Source organism: Mauremys mutica, chromosome 20 (assembly GCF_020497125.1).
Source record: "Mauremys mutica isolate MM-2020 ecotype Southern chromosome 20, ASM2049712v1, whole genome shotgun sequence".
Lineage (NCBI taxonomy): Eukaryota > Metazoa > Chordata > Testudines > Geoemydidae > Mauremys > Mauremys mutica.
Window position 1 is genome coordinate 9,680,153 of NC_059091.1, and position 16,635 is coordinate 9,696,787.

Genomic DNA, 16,635 nt, shown 5'->3' on the forward strand with positions numbered 1-16,635 from the left:
GAACAAGCAAGTGCGGCTCTAGGCACAAGCAAAGCAAGCACCTGCTTGGGGCAGCCCATTTGCCAGGGCAGCAGGGAAGCTGAGAACCAACAGGGGGCTCTGGGAGCTGTAGTTCCTTGGTTAGCTCCCTGCCTATAGAGCCAACCCTGGAGGAGGGAAAGAACTACATTTCCCAGCATTCCCTTGGACACTACCAACTGGGAAGGAAGGAGGGGGACCTCATGCGGCAGCCTGCTGTGAGTGCTGTGAATGGTAGGAAGACCAGACTTTAACATTCAAAAAAACAGGACACTCCACGGGGAGGGAAGCCCCCCCCCGCAACCATCCACTCCCTCCGACTGCCCCCCACAGAAACCCCAACCCGTCCAACCCCCCCCCCGCTCCCTGTTCCCTGATCACCCCCTGCCGGGACCCCTGCCTCTAACTGCCCCCCAGGAACCCACCCTCTATCTAAGCGCCGATGGTCCTTGTTGCCTGATTGCGCCATCCCGGGACCCCTGCCCCTAACTGCCCCTTGGGACCCCAGCCCCCACCTAAACCTCCCTTTTCCTTGTCCCCAACTGCCCCCCTAGGACTCCACCCCCTAGCTGTCCCCTGACAAACCCCTGGGACTCCCATGCCTATCCAACCGCTGCCTGTCCCCTGATGGCCCCCCCGAACTCCTGACCCATCTAACCCCCCTTCTCCCTGTCCCTTGACTGCCCCCCCGGAACCCTCCACCCCTTCTCCAACCCCCAGCCCCCTTACCGTGCCACTCAGACCAGCTTGTCTGGTTCCGCGCAGCGCCAGACACACTGCTGCATACAGGCTGCCGTGCTCCCTCGCGGAGCCCATGGAGCCCACAGCCCCCCGCTCCACCCCCACCCCAGCAGCTGCCTTCCAGATTTGAACACCTCAAAATTCAGGAGTGCTCAAGCTCAGTTTGGGCAGCTGCTACTTCATTTCTCCCAAATCAAATATATTGATCCACTGCAACTTGCTGTAGAAAAAGTAGGATAAAATTGAGCAAGAAATGCTTCCCAGTGGTTATTAGGACTGGAATTGCTATTTTCAACAGCCATTGCCTTTTGTTTGTTTGTTTGTTTGTTTGTTTAAAAGGAAGACAGTGATATTGCATTGGCAAATTCCCCATAGAAACAAAGAGTGGAACAAAAGAATAATAAAGGCACCTCAACTTCTCCTCATTTATGTAGGACAGTCTTATAATATGCATCCAGATATCCTCCAATCACACAAGGTGAAAATTGTTCCACTTTACTGCTGTTCTGTAACCATATGGGACCCAATCCTGTTTGTGTTCTGTGCATGTTCAAAATTCCTGCTGAATGACCCACCCTGGGAGCAAGTTTCCAGTGACCCAGGGCTGCGGCGGAAGGAGGATGCTGGTGGGGGGGGGAAGATCCCAGGGCTGGGGTGGCAGGAGGTGTCTGTGGGGGGGCACTGGTGGGGGGTGAAGGGTCATTTTCATTTTCAGGTCATTAAAAAACTTCTGATGGAGTCATATGGGCCTCTTGCTATTCTTCCTATCTTCTCTTTGCATTTTATCTTTACTCGGAGACTTTCAGCTGGTCTGCTTCTCACCTCCTTCTGGACCTCAGAACAGGTGTACAATGCAATACTTTCTCTCTTTTTTTCCTGCCTGTCCTTCCTGAACAAGCTATAGCCCTCTATACCAATATTCCAGTCATGAGATTTAGCTCAGCAAGTATCTGTGATGCCAATTAAGCTCAGTTATCACTTATGTATTAAAACTCCCAGTTCTTACTGTTTATTCCCCATTAGTATTACTCCTCCTAGAATCACAGAATATCAGGGTTGGAAGGGACCTCAGGAGGTCATCTAGTCCAACCCCCTGCTCAAAGCAGGACCAAACCCAACTAAATCATCCCAGCAAGGGCTTTGTCAAGCCTGACCTTAAAAACCTCTAAGGAAGGAGATTCCACCACCTCCCTAGGTAACCCATTCCAATGCTTCACCACTCTCTGAGTGAAAAAGTTTTTCCTAATATCCAACCTATAAACATCTAAGATTTTAAGCAGATGCCCCCATGGATTTCCCTCTTGTTTCTCCTATAATTCTACTGCAATTTTCCACATCTACTTCTCCCCAAACATCTAGTCCTCTATTAAGGTCACTTGTTTTTACCTGGTGGCTTTTTTCACCTGCCCCCTCTGAACTTAATTTTAAGCTCTTCTCATAAGGTTGGTGAGTCAACGCATGAAGATGTTCTTCTCCTTCTTGGTCAGACGGACCCCAACTCTTCCCAGCAAACCTTCTTCCTGCAATAGCAGCCCATGGTAGAGGAAGTCAAACCCTCCCATACACCCATCTTCATAACCCATTATGTGCATATGCTACCGTTGAGTGTGTGTTGAGCAAAAAGAACACTCAGTGCAGGAGACGAGGGGACTGAGTTAAACTGCAGATGTCAAGTTCACATACTTCCATTTTCAGTGACTAATCTCGTAAGCCAGTGGGGATGGCCATGGTACAAAAGTATTTCTGTAGATCAGCATGTGATTATTTGTATTGCAGCACTGCCTCATAGTCCCACTCACAGACCAGGATCCCATTGCGCTAGGACCTGTACAGACATAGAACAAGATGGTCCTTAACTGTCATTAACTAACACATATTAACAGCACAACAAACAGACAAGAGGATAATAAAGCAAGCAAAAAAGCCCCCTTTGACGAGGTACCAGCATATAACTAATATAACATATTTAGGGAATGTGAGGGCAGTTCACAGTCTGTGCCTCACGCTCCCAGTCTCCTGCCCAGGCCCTAGCTGTGCTGCAGGGATGCTGTAGGTCAGACACTTGCTCTGGCAGTGGCCACACGCCCTCTGGCTCTAGGTGGCAGGATCCTTCTTCCCAGGGTCAGTCCCCCCATCAGGGTTATGATCCCCCTCCAAGTCTGGCCTGCAAGGCCTCTTGGCTGGGGGCATCTCCCTGTGCTGCGCCCGCTGCCCAGGGTCCCCCTCGCTCCCCACAGTGCTCACTGCTCCAGCTTCAGCCCCAGCACTGATGCTCTGCCTCCAGCTCCCTGGGCTGCTCTTCTGGCCCCTCTGGCTCTGGTTGCTGCAGCTCTGCTCCCAGCACAGGTCTGCTCCCTGGGCTGCTTCTGTGGCCCTGCTCCCAGCACAGGTCTGCTCCCTGGGCTGCTTCAATTCATAAGGTAAGTTTGAGTGTTTGCTCTGAAACTGGAAGCCCCCACGGTGAGGAGAGAAACATCACCAGGTTGGAATGCAAGTTTGCCGCAGGAGCTGTCATCTTCTGGCCAACACAAGAAGGCCCCTGGACACCAGACAAACCCTTGTGGAACATCAGAAGACAAAGGACTTTTTTGATTGCTCTCCCCCCCGCCCCCCAAAGAAGGGATGTGCACATGGACTCGTCCCATCACCTTGAACTGTGGGGGAAGGGAATAAAAATCCCCGACAAGAAGAAACGGCACCTTTGTGGCTGTTTGAACTCTGAAGGGCCAGAGACTTGAAACTGAAGCCAGAGATCCCCAGGGGCTGCCTCCTGGGGTGCCCTGAAAGATGCTTTGAATAGACAGATCAGGACAATTCTGTCACTCTCAGGAGTTAGATGGTAACTCATTGATTGTACAAGTTCGCTTGCTTTGACCTGTAAATGACGCTCTTAGTCCTTTTCCCTAATTAATAAACCTTTAGCTAGTTTCTTACAGGATTGGCTACAGGCATCACTTTGATGCAGGATCGAGGGTGTCAAGTGATCTGGGGTAGGTGACTGGTCTCTGGGGTCTGGAAGCAACCTGAATGTGGTGTCATTTTTGGTGTAAGCAGGGGGGGCTCCAGGCACCAGCATGCCAAGCGCGTGCCTGGGGCAGCAAGCAATGGGGGTCGCTCTGCCAGTTGCCGCAAGGACAGCAGGCAGGTTGCCTTTGGCAGCATGCCTAAGGAGGGTCTGTTGGTCCCACGGCTGAATCCGCAGGATCGGGGACCTCCCGCAGGCAAGCCGCAGAAGGCAGCCTGCCTGCCTGCCATGCTTGGGGCGGCAAAATACCTAGAGTCTCCCCGGGTGTAAGTGACCATTTATCACTAAGTCCAGTTGTCTGGGTGGCAGGATAGACTGGAGAGTCTAAAGGGACTGCGTGTGACTCCATGGTAAGGCTCGTATAGTGATCCAGGCGTTCACAGTTACTGGCTTGGTGAAATCTGATTGTAGAACACACCACCAGCTTGGGGTGTCTGCCCTGATATTGGCAGTCTGCTCTGAGTTAGGCACTCATGGTCGTGAGCCACTCCAGACATGCACTGCACTCTGAATTGACACAAGCGCTCCTGGTGAGGATGCGCAGAGGTGACCGGGAGCATGTGTTCAACTTCCCATAATGCAGTGTTCTGCATCCCATAATATTTCACACCTCTTTTCAAAATCCCCCAAAACCTGTGTGTCCCTTCTCACTGTCTACCATCTCTGACAGAAGCATGGAGCATGCACAGCTCTGCACTACTCTCGTGAGTATTGTGAGCACGGGGCACCTGAGCCTGCAGAATTTGCAGAGTGTGACTCATTTCAGCCCCATGAGGCACTTCAAAAACGTCCCTAATCACTCTGGGCTGGAATGACAGTGAGTGGCACAGTGGGATAGCTGCTCATGGTGCACTCTGCCTTGATACACGCACTCCTGGTGAGGCCACGCACCGCTGACTCAAGGAGTGCAGTGTGCACACGCACAAGCAATGTAATAACTGTGATGGCTGTATGCGTGGGCGGCAAGATATATACCCACATTGTGCCCAGGCACCAGCAATATTCAGAGCCCAGGGGCCCAGCTCCACCAATGTTTGGGGCCGGGTCTCCCCCCCCCCCCACCTACTGCCCCGCCCCGCACCTCCTGAGTGTCCTCCGCTGCCCCCCCACTTGCTGACCCAGGAGCAGGGCATCCCTGCTTCTTCTGTGCAGCTCCATGCTGCCCTGCTGCAGGGTCCTAGTGCCCTCCAAATCGACTGCCAGGGCAGACTCTGAGCCTGCCCTTCTACCTCAGACCCTTCCCTTTTCCGGTGGGACCTCTATCAGCACAGGCTCCCTCCACCCACAGTCACCACTCCTGCCCCATGCTGGGCAAGGAGGCAGCCCCATCCCCCGCCCCCAGTGTGGCTACAGTCAGGGAAAACAGCAGGAGAGGGGCAGCACGGAGCACCCCCTGGCACCCACCATGGGGGAGGCGAGGGAGATTCCTGGACCTGAGAGGGGCTCTAGGAGCACATGCAGTGACAGTGCTGGGGGTGAGTGTACTGCTGGGGGGGTGGGAAAGGGGGGCTCGTTCCCCAGAGCTCGCTGCTGCCGGCAGGGAAAGGGCTGGGGGGAGTCCTCCTCTCTGGCCCCTGTCCTGGAGCAGCCTGCCTGCACCCCAAACTCATCCCCAGCCCTGCCCCACCCCAGAGCCCATACCCCCAGCCAGAGCTTTCATCCCCCCACCACATCCTCAACCCTAGCCCTGAGCCCCTCCAGCACCCCAAGCCCCTCATCTCCAGCCCCAGCCAGAGCCCTCATCCCCCCGACACCCCAACCCTCTACCTTAGCCCTGAGCCTCTCCAGCACCCCAAACCCCTCATCCCCAGTCCCAGCCAGAGCCCTCATCCCCCCACCACATCCTCAACCCTAGCCCTGAGCCCCTCCAGCACCCCAAGCCCCTCATCCCCAGTCCCAGCCAGAGCCCTCTTCCCCCCACACCCGAACCTTCTGCCCCAGCCCTGAGCCCCCTCCTGCATCATGAACCCCTCATCCCCAGCCCCACCCCACAGCCCTCACCCCAGACCCCTCCCCTCTGCCATAGCCCTGAGCCCCCTCCCACATCCCAAAACCAGCCCCACCCCTGCATCCCCTCCCTTCTCCAAAATCCCTCCCAGCGCCTGCACCCTGCACCCCTCCTGCACCCGAGACCTCCTCCCCCACTCAAAATCCCTCCCAGAGCCTTGGGTAGGTGGGGGGCAGAGATTTGGGGGGGGCAGAGTTTGGGCAGGGGCGGGTTCTGGGCAACACCAAAATGTCTACAAACCTGCCGCCCATGCTCCTGTATGCACAGAATAGATATGGCAGCATAACCTCCCAGTCATTCTGGCGTCTATCCACATACATTTTCAACATAGACTTCAGGGTTCCATTGAACCGTTCGACTAGACCGTTAGTCTGGGGGTGGTAGGGAGCAGCTTTCAGGTGCTTCACCCCAAATAACTCCCACAACTGCTTGAAAACATCCGACATAAAGTTAGACCCACGGTCAGACAATATTTCCTTGGGAAAACCCACTCTGCTAAAAATAGAGAACAAGGCCACTGCCACTGTCTCTGCCTCAATATTAGCCAAGGCTACAGCCTCAGGATATCTGGTAGCAAAATCTACCAACACCAGGATGTATTTCTTCCCATTTTTGGAAGGTTTGGGGAGTGGCCCTACAATATCCACAGCCACTCTGGCAAACGCCTCCCCAATAACGGGCAGAGGCTGGAGGGGCACCTTGCTAGGCCCCCCTTACGCTTCTGGCACAGTTCACAGCTCCTGCAGTAATCTCTCACCGACCCAAAAAGGTGAGGCCAGTAGAAATTTTGCTCTAGCCTGTCACGTGTTTTGCCTAGACCCAGATGTCCTGCAAATGGACCATCATGAGCCAACTTCAACAAATCATGGCGGTAACTCTCAGGTACCACAAGATGTTTGCGAACTGCTGCTTGGGAATTCTTCCTTCCCCTAGGCAGCTCCCTATACAACAGCGCACCCTGCATGAAAAACCTGCCTCTCTCTTCACTGGCTGGGACCTGACTCTCTCTAGAGATACATCACTTTGCTGAGCCACAATGAATTCACTCTGGGTTTTGTTTGAATTCAGAACCATCTCTGATATTTCAGACAAACCCTCACCTGATTCATCTTGAGAGACACTCTCTGTCTGTTTGCCGTTCCCCTCACTGCCATCAGTCAGGGTATTTGCCACAGACCCAAACTCCCTCTGTGACCTGCTCACCACATTAACTTGGCCAGGCACCCCCAGTATGTTATTTCCTACCAAAACATCCGCCGGAATTAAATCCCGGACAGCAGCCTTCACATCCCCTTTAAAGCCATCCCACTCAAGGTGGATTCTAGCCATCAGCAGGTCCACAGAGTACTCAGATAGTGCCACTATCGTCACATATTCCCCAGGGAACATGTCCTCTGGCTTCACCAGATGTCCCTTGACTTTAGTTACATCCGAGCCAGTGTCTTGCCATCCCATGCATTCAACACCATTGACCTTTGCCTCCATAATAAACCTCTCACTCCCTTGCCATGCCTTAGTTCTGACATAACTGGTGAGCTCATCACCTCCTCCCATACCACTGGAGACGATGGGGTTGGCATTAGCCACTGCTTTGCTTGCACCTGAACTTAAGGTGGTGCTGTTGAGGCTTGGTTCAGCCTGAGTGCTCAGGGTAATGGAGTTGGCATTTACTGCTGGCTTTGGGCTGCCCTTCAGTGTCGGGCAATCTGGTCTCATGTGGCCGAGCATGCCACAGTGATAGCAGGTAACCTGTTCCGTCCTGGGATGTGAGTTCCTACCCTCCAGGCCCCCTAGGGCTCCTTTAGAAGAGTCAGGGCCGGTTTACTTTTAAATCCTTCCTTCCTCTTGACCTGGGGAGAATGGTGATTATTTTTCCCCAGGGGTTTACATCCTTCCCGAGCCCTGTTTTGGGTAGGGGCATCCGCAATCTCTGCCGCCCATAGGACTGACTCAGGGTCCCTATCACACACAGCTGCTCTAACATGGTCAGGCACAATGTCTAGGAACTGTTCCAAAGTTATCAAATCCAGCAGTTTTTCAAAACTCCCATGTGCCACTGCTCCCATAACCCACTTTTTAACAAAACCCATCAGCTTATGAGCACATTCTACAAAAGTCCAATCCTTAGACATTTTAAACTCTCTAAATTTAACTCTGTAAGATTCAGGAGTAACCTTGAACCACCTTAACACAGAATCTTTAAACCGCTCATAATCTAAGGCTTCTTGTTCCCCCAATTCATTAAATACCTCTCTGGTTTTTCCAGTCAGTCTGGTCAGCAGGGCAGGCATTTGCTGACCTTCTGGGATCTGGTACAGATTGCAGAGGCATTTAAAGGTAGGCAAAAACTCCTCTATATCCTCAGTATCACTGTAAATGGGACACATCCTTTCCCAGTTTTTCTCATGGTGGTGGGGAAGGGGGCGATGATTTTCTCTCTTCTTCCATTACTTGGAGCTGAAGTTTGTCCATCTCCTGTTCCATCTTGTGAGTCTCCTGTTCAGCAGTCAGCAGCTCCAGACGCCCCTTACGAGCTCTCTCTTATCAGCCTCCTTCTTTCTCTCATCAGCCTCCTTCTTTCTTTTATCAGCTTCTTTCTCTCTCTCATCGGCCTCCTTCTTTCTTTTATCAGCTTCTTTCTCTAGTTCAGCTATTTTTTGTTTCTCCAGCAATCGAAGATCTGCTAGATTCCGTTCATGCTCAAGTTGCAGTTTACTTGTCGTCTTTTGCCCTCTAATTCTTTCTGCATCTTCTGTATCCTCAGGTAAGGGCTGTGCTCTTGTCCCCTGATCACTGGCCATTAACAGATTTCTGAGTTCTTGATTTGTTGATTTCTTTCTAAAGCTTATCCCCTTTTCTGAACACAAATTTTCCAGGGCTTTTTTGTCAAGTCCCCCATATGCTCTTTGCTTAGCCATTGCAGCAGCTCTTTAACCAGTCAAACTCTCCAAACCAAAATTCAGATTTATATAGCGTGGGGTTATGACCCAAAGCTTAATTGACATGATTCTGTGGATCCAAGCATGACTACGCCACTGTGACAGTGCTGGTTCTGGCGGGACCCCACTGAGAGTGCCAATTCAGGACCAATTGCTTAAACAGGGTAGTTACAGCCCAAGGCTGGGGTTCTTCTACCTCTAAGGCAAACCAAACCAGCCAAACAAAGAGGACTTTGGTTGCAACCATATTCTATATGGTCCCAGATTATATCAATAACGTCACACCAGGATTTCACTCCAGTTGCCTGGGAGGAATTCTGCATTCTGTGTCCTATAGAGGTTACTCCCTATTCTCTCTTTGCAGCTCACTGTGGTTGTTCTGCGAATTAGCTGCTGGTTGTGTTGTTCTTGTGTGGAAGCAGGGAAAGAAAGAGAGTGTTTAAGTGCAGGCATTTAAGTGTCAGAGACAGAACAACTATTGAGCTAAGTCTTAGCCTAATATCGTGAGACCTGTAGAAGCAGGGCTCACGTCAGAAGCAAGTGGAAAACAGCAGAATAGTCAGTGTGACCTAGCCTTGAGATAACAATGTTTTGAGAAGAGCAAGTGAGAAAATACTGGAATAGATAGCAAATAATCTAAATAAAATTTAAATGTTTTTAATTAATGCACATCACAAAGAGGTATAAATGCTTGTGTGATTTTGCTTGTACTTTGGAGAAACTGAGGCAGAGATGCTCTCTGCCAGCTGTATTCTTCCCCTGCAATTGCCTGAATAAAGCTGTCTCTGATTTGTTGCCTCCAGCCTGAGAGTGGAGTTTTGTTTCTTCCACATGGGATATATGTATTCAAAACCAGTAGAGGGAATTTACGATATTGTACTTACACACAATAAACACAAACTGAGAATATTCTTAATTTGTTAAAACTTAAGCTCTCTTTCCGTGCAGCAGGAAAGTGAACATTTACTTCTCCCTAGATGATGCCGGACAGTAGTGCAACTTGTGCATTTTACAGTTGCACCTCTTACTGTAATATAAAATTCACCTGTTATCACTATAGGTCTCAGTGAGAATATGCACTACTGGTAAGCTGTGACTCTTACTGATGCATGCTGTCTCCGTGTTTAGCACTTCAACATGCAAGTTCTACACTAACAGAGCACACTTTTGCTGGAAAAAATACGAGACATGCTTTGCTGCCAACTTCCACCTAGGACATGCAACATCTGTACTGGTGCATACCTGTTTAACTGGAATATGCATGCTAATGCAAGCTGATTACTGTAGCTGATTTGCACTAGTACAGATCCTGCTCAGAAATATGCAAAATTTTTCTTGGTCAAATGAGTCCTGTACTAGTTACAAGGTTTATAGGCTTCCAATTGGATTTCTTAGTTCCACAAATCTTTTAACTAATATAAAAACCTAAATTCAATATTGTCTACTCTTAATCAAAAAGGCAATATCTTCTACTTTATTTAAAAACAAATGCTTGAATGATGTTAATGTTATAAAAGGTGTCTGTCAGGATCTGCTGCATGCTTAAAGTGTTTGAGGAGATGAATATCTAATGAATGAATTACTGACTGTGACTATTTAATCACTGTAGGTGATTGACATCATGAGGGTGAATGTGGACAAGGTTTTGGAACGAGATCCAATGCTGTCAGAGTTGGATGATGCACTGCGGGCGAAATTTGAGACCAATGCTACCAAGCTGAAAAAAAGTATTGGTGGAAGAACTGTAAGGTAACCATGACTTGAGTATTTCCAATGCAAATTAATGTGACTAAGAACTATAAGTTGTTGAATACTCCATAAAGGGGAAGAAATCCAAATAACTTTGGCCAATTTCTGCAGCGTTTACTCATGGTGAATAGTATTTAAGATTACAACATCTGGTCCTTAATGAGCATCTGGATAAGTGAAGTAGATGAACTTTCCAAAAGTTGGGTGTCCTGGCCAAGTTCCTTTACACAAAACATTCTCCAAGACACAAATGTGGCTAAGGAGAAACGAATGTACTAGTTTAAGGTGTTGGAGATCTAGAAGGAAGAAATTCAGTGATATGGATTGAATGATGACAAAACACACAACAGCACGGAGAACCTTTAGTCTCTGACAGTCACGTGTGCTAATTACAGGAAGGCCTGGAAGCCTACTCTTTATTTGCTGAGAAGCCAAGACAGAGTGGAAAACATTAATTTGTAAGGCAGGGGAGCAGTAGTTGAGTCTAGAGAAGAAGCTTTTGCCCTCTTTTAAAAATATCTAAGTGAGCTGTTTGTACTAAATTATGTGCTTTTTTTTTAACAGATATGGGCAGTGTTGATAGCATTTGTTCGCATCATCATCATCACCATCACTGGTATGTGTTTAGCTAAAGTACTATTTTGTCAGTAGGACTAGAGTACATGAGGCATAAGCTGTAAATCGAATGCAAAAAGTTGTTAATGTAACACACTCTGGTTGTGACTGCTAGTACGTAGGTCATAATATTCAAAAGTTAAGGTTCACACAGTAACGCTAACTTAGCCATATTGCATGCTTGACATATGCAGTAGTTCAAAGTAGTACTTACACTGCTTAATTGATGTTTGAACATAATCTGTGTGATGTGGTGAAGTTATGGCTTCTGTGGGAACCTTAACGGTTGAATCTCAGGCTTTTTTGCATTGAGCAGAAATGGGATCATGCAGGAGACTAGGACCCCTGAGTCCCAGTCCCAGCTCTGCTAGTGACTCTGAGCGTGACCAGGTCACGTGACCACTTCTTTGCCTCAGTTTTTCCAATCTTTAAAATGGGGATAATGACGCATACCTCACAGGGGTTTCCAAAGAGTAACATGAAATGTTTTGAGAACTTAGATAACAGAAGCTGTGGACATACACCTTTCTCAAATTCATCTTTCATGGTATTTCTACATTTATTAATCCTTTAGACTCCAGGTTCAACACCCTTATGTCACTTTTTGTTCTTGCAAAGCAGTCTGGCCCTCTTCTATCGGGTCACATCCTTTTCTTAATCCCCATATGGGTACTCCAGCCAATCAGAGTCCCCTTGCTGTCTTCCAGCCCAGAAGCCAGGCAAAACAAAGAACAAAAAAAGTAGGGAAGCTTCATATGAGACTCCTTCTCCAATCCTCAATAGTGCCAAGATAGCAAGGTAGTTAGGCCAGGTCTACACTTTAAAGTTACCCCTGCATGCCATTGACAGAACTATGTGTGAAAAATCCACACCTGTGAGCGACGCAGTTACACCTACCTAACCCCTATTGTAGACAGCGCTACGTGGCCAGGAGAGCTTTTCCCCTCGACATAGCTACTGTCCCTCGTGGAGGTGGATAAACTATGCCAATGGGAGAAGCTGTCCCATCAGGGTAGTATTGTCTTCACTGAAGCGCTACAGCAGTCCAGCTGCACTGGTGCCACTGCAGGTCTACACTTAAAACCCTGCCCTTAGACTCAGTTCAGGCAAGAGCCATGATCTGACAAGCCTCACTTGAGTGCAGGAAACACCACTGACTTCATGCACTAGCTTTCCTGCTGGAGCAGAAGCCTGGGAGAGGAGGAGGACAGGCAGTTCTCAAGGATTCATCACCGGTGAACAAGCTGTTTAAACAGAAGTATATTGCAGTAGAAGCTGTAAGAGAAAAGACATTTATGCTCCCTTGTTTGATATCCAGATTTCACTTGTCCCAAATTCTGAATGTTGGCGGATGTACCCGTATGTATACAACAGCCACAAGCCCATCATTATAACTGGTAACAAACCTGTAAATACAAATGCAAGTGGAGATGTTTCTGGTGAGTGCAAGCAGGGCCGGCTCCAGGGTTCTGCTGACCCAAGTGGCGGGGGAAAAAAAAAAGCCAATCGGCGGCACTTCGGTGGCAGCTCAGTAGTGCCGCTCCATTCTTCGGCAGCACTTTGGGAACGGGTCCTTCACTCCCTCTCTTCCTCTTTGGCGGCACTTTGGTGGCAGCTCTAAGAAGAAGAGAGGGACTGAGGGACCCGCCGCCAAATTCCTGCCAAAGACCTGGACTTGCGGCCCCAATAGTGGATGGAGTGGCGCCCCTTTGTATTAGCCGTCCCAAGCACCTGCTTCCTTAGCTGGTGCCTGGAGCCGGCCTTGGGTGCAAGGAAGACTGTGGATTCATATTCTGGTCATAGCAGAGCCAGGGAGCTTATGACTAGTTACACTGCTTGGTGTTCAGCTGTTTGAATTTGTGATGTAGCTGTTAACAAGCTTTCCAGCAGGATTAATTTACTCTCCAACTCTGACAGCATATTCATTTCTCATCTTTGGGCCTGTTTGTAACACAATCTACAGCAACTAATTGTGATGCTACAAACAGAATTGTGACCATAGGTGAGAAATACCCAGGACATGAATTCTAAAAGCCAAGCCTGTGCATGCAGGGGCGGCTCTAGGAATTTGGCCGCCCCAAGCAGTCATGCCTGCGGGAGGTGCTGGTCCCGCGGCTCGGGTAAACCTCCCGCAGGCATGACTGCGGAGGGTGCGCTGGTCCCACGGCTCCAGTGGACCTCCCGCAGCTGCGGAGGGTTCGCTGGTCCCGCGGCTCCGGTGGAGCATCCGCAGGCATGCCTGCGGGAGGTCCACCCGAGCCGCGGGACCAGCGAACCGTCCGCAGTCATGCCTGCGGGAGGTCTACCCGAGTCGCGGGACCAGCGCACCCTCTGCAGTCATGTCTGCGGGAGGTCCGCTGTCCCGCGGCTCCATTGGACCTCCTGCAGGCATGACGGCGGAAGGTCCGCCGGACCCGCCTGCCGCCCTGCCGGCAAAATGCCACCCCATGCGCGCGCTTGGCAAGCTGGGGTCTGGAGCCGGCCCTGTGTGCATGAATGAAACTATGGTAAAACAAACACAGGAAATTATTTAGAATTTCCTTTTGTTGAATATTTTGAGTGTTCCGTTGCTCAAGTCTTTAAGTTGCAGAATTGTTTTATGCCTCTTTGATGTGGGGCAAGAGGACTGTCGCTTTTCCAATCCTTATTTTTCTGTTATAGTCTGGAGTGTATCCTCATGAGTTACAAGAAGAAATGCAAACCAGTGGAAGCCATCTCTCTCCTTCAAACCTGCTGTATTCTCAAGCTCTCACCTACTGATATATAAAGCAAAATTATTTCGATTCGTCATGTGATAACTTTCTCTCATTTATAGGAAATGTGCCTTTATTTAAAAGTTACACTCCTAATTTTAAAATACTAATAAGCACAGGCCACACCTTGCACAGTGCCTTGGTAATCTTGAGTATGAGCTGGTGAAGAGGATTTCATGTTTGCATTTCAGAATCTAGAAGCAATGTATTGTTGCCAGTGACGACAGCATTCTAGATCAATTTGAAGAGTATGTTTGGGTATCTGTCCTCTTCGCTGTCTCCTTCATGCCCCAATTTAAAGATGTCTCTTCTGACACACTACTAAAGGAATGGGAGCCAAATCTTAAATTTGTGCCTTCTTGGAAGAAACTCTGAATACGTCTGCCATTTGAACAGACTTTGCCTGCCTTGCCTTACTCCATTAATGCCTTCTGACTAGTTGTGGAAGAACCTGCCACCCTTGTAAACACTACTTGTCATTCACTGCTGTTTTATCAATATGCAGTTAAATTCTAGTATTGAAGTTCTAAATATTGGAGCACTGAACCGTTAGTGCTGCCTTGTGGTATTTCTGATTAAACACATCTCTATAAGGTGTTTACATTTTCTTCAAAAGACAGTCTGTCACTTTTTGGTGTCAGTTTAATCTGAAAGAGTATCTTTAAAAATGTTTAGTGTTTGTAATGTAGACACTTACCAAAGTTGGTTTTGTTTGGGGGTTTTGTCTTTTGCCAAAAAGTAGTTCAGTGAAAACTTTTCTCTGCAAGCCAGCAAGATGTTTCCAGTGTAGAATCAGTGCCAAATGTAGTTTAAAAATGTATATATATTTATATGTAATCTGTTTGCATTACTTCACAAATTGTCTTCCCTCTAAACTAGTCCTCTGAGTGAATGTTCCCTTAGGACTTCGGGAAAGGTTGGTAACAAACGCCGTTGCTTCTTCCCTCTTCTCGACAAACTTTTTCGGTATGGCTGACTGTTCTCCATGAGGAGGGAAAGAAATAACTTGGTGCTTCACCCAGAGTCACCACTATGTGTACCCTCTAGTCTGTCTGTTTCTAATTTCTTTCCAGTCCTTGTTTCTACTTCCTCTGTATAGTTTTTCCTTTCTCTTGTCTCTTTTTTCCTCCCTTACTTTGCTCTGTTGGCTTATAATTAACTATCTGAGGCCTTGCCTGTGTCTTTGAGGATGAAGAGGGAGAGAAAGGCAAGGATTTCTTTGCCTGCTGAAGTAACTTCTGTTCTATCTTCATCACTGCAGTGACTTCTTTGAATGTACAAAGTCTCTTAGAAAAATAACTCGACTGTATAAATGCACCATGGACCAGTAACAAAGCTAACAGTACAAAAATGTAATCTTATTTACTCACAATTAAGAAACTTTTTATTATTATGTTTATGCTGCAGCTTTTAAAGAAATATCAACTCTCTGTACTAGTTCCTACACTGTCAGAGGTTTCTAAGTGTATGTCACCAGGGAGGCGTGTGTCCCTGCACTGTGTTGGCCTTTGTAACTTTTAATAAAGCAGCTGTTGAAACTACCATGTGTTCCTCAGCGTGTGTGTGTGGGGGGGGGGGGGGGCTGTTAGGAAGAAAGGTCTCTGCTGCCTTGCGCTGCTGGGGAGGCGGCTGCACCTCCTGGGCGGGCATTGAGGGCAGAGTGGCCCATGGATGGTTGCCGCGCTGGGCCAAGCTGTAGCCCCAGATCCCCACCCTGGGTGATGGGCGGGGGGAGGGCAGGGGGAGCTGGGTGCTGAGGCGGCGGCTCGAGCCCCAGCCAGTAGGTGGTTCCGTCTCTAGATTTAGCCCCTCAGGGGGTTGGGGGTGGCTGCGTGCGTGTGTTCCCTCTGTGTGCTGTCCCAGCTCTGTGCACACAGCTGACACAGCAGATCTCGAGAGAACCCCCAATGACCACAGACTCTAGAAAGAAACGAAGGCACGTCGGCCAGGTTTATTGTCGAAGAAAAACACAGTCTCCAGCTCCCTGGCATAGAATTCCAAGGTGCTGCTGAGGTGTGGCCAGCTAGTACTTATGTGCTCCCTGACAATGGACTCAGCTCAGTCACTGGTGGGACTTTCCACTGCCCCCGAGGCTGGCCAAAGACACTGCCCCAGGGATGCATTCTTATACACAGGTACAAACACGTTACACATCACTCCTGACGTATTGAGGTGCAACCCTTCTACCTAGCAAGGTACAACCCTTCTACGTAGTAAGGTGCCGCCTCTCACCTTGTACATGTTGGTTCGAACAAAACAACTCTCCATCATATTACCCTTTTGGCCCTGTCATTGGGATGGGTCAACCTGTTCCTTGTTATCTGTGAGGAGTATACAAGTATGCAAATGTTCTGATATCTGATGTCTCTTTTCGCAGCATCAGCCCTTTTCTTGCCAGCTTCTGAGAGCAGGGCCTGCCTCTGGCTCACAGCTTAACTTTGCTTTATGTTAGTAAAGTCTTGACCATTACTTTGGTCCAAGCCTTAGTCCTCATACTGGGCCTCTGATAAGGGTTTATCTTTCAGGGCCTCCTCTTACTACAGGGGCTCCCTGACAGCCGCTCTGCCTCACCACACTCGTATTGCCCTATGGGAATGCAGGGGTGGGGGCGGCCCAGGGCCCAATGGGAGGCAGCTGTGTGGTGAGTCGGAGGCCGAGCCTGCTCACTGTGGGGCTGTGTGAGGCTCTCAGGAAGGGGGAGAGAGACCCCACTAGTGGCTTGACCCTGGAGAGTGATGGGGGAGCCCGAGCTCTAGGGGTTCTACCTAAAGAACCACCGGGCTGAGG

General features: G+C 49.1%; 1 protein-coding gene and 1 long non-coding RNA gene across 4 annotated transcripts in view; both read left to right on the plus strand.

Annotated features, from left to right (window-relative positions):
* The window catches only part of LOC123353370 (ras-related protein Rab-3C-like), a 1,186,649-nt gene that overhangs the window by 740,107 nt on the left and 429,907 nt on the right, over positions 1-16,635 (plus strand). The gene's annotated exons all lie outside the window — the stretch shown is intronic.
* On the plus strand, positions 192-15,381 carry LOC123353382. Its single transcript, XR_006574485.1, has 4 exons — positions 192-252; positions 10,341-10,480; positions 11,045-11,096; positions 13,757-15,381. It is a non-coding gene; the product is annotated as an uncharacterized LOC123353382 (long non-coding RNA).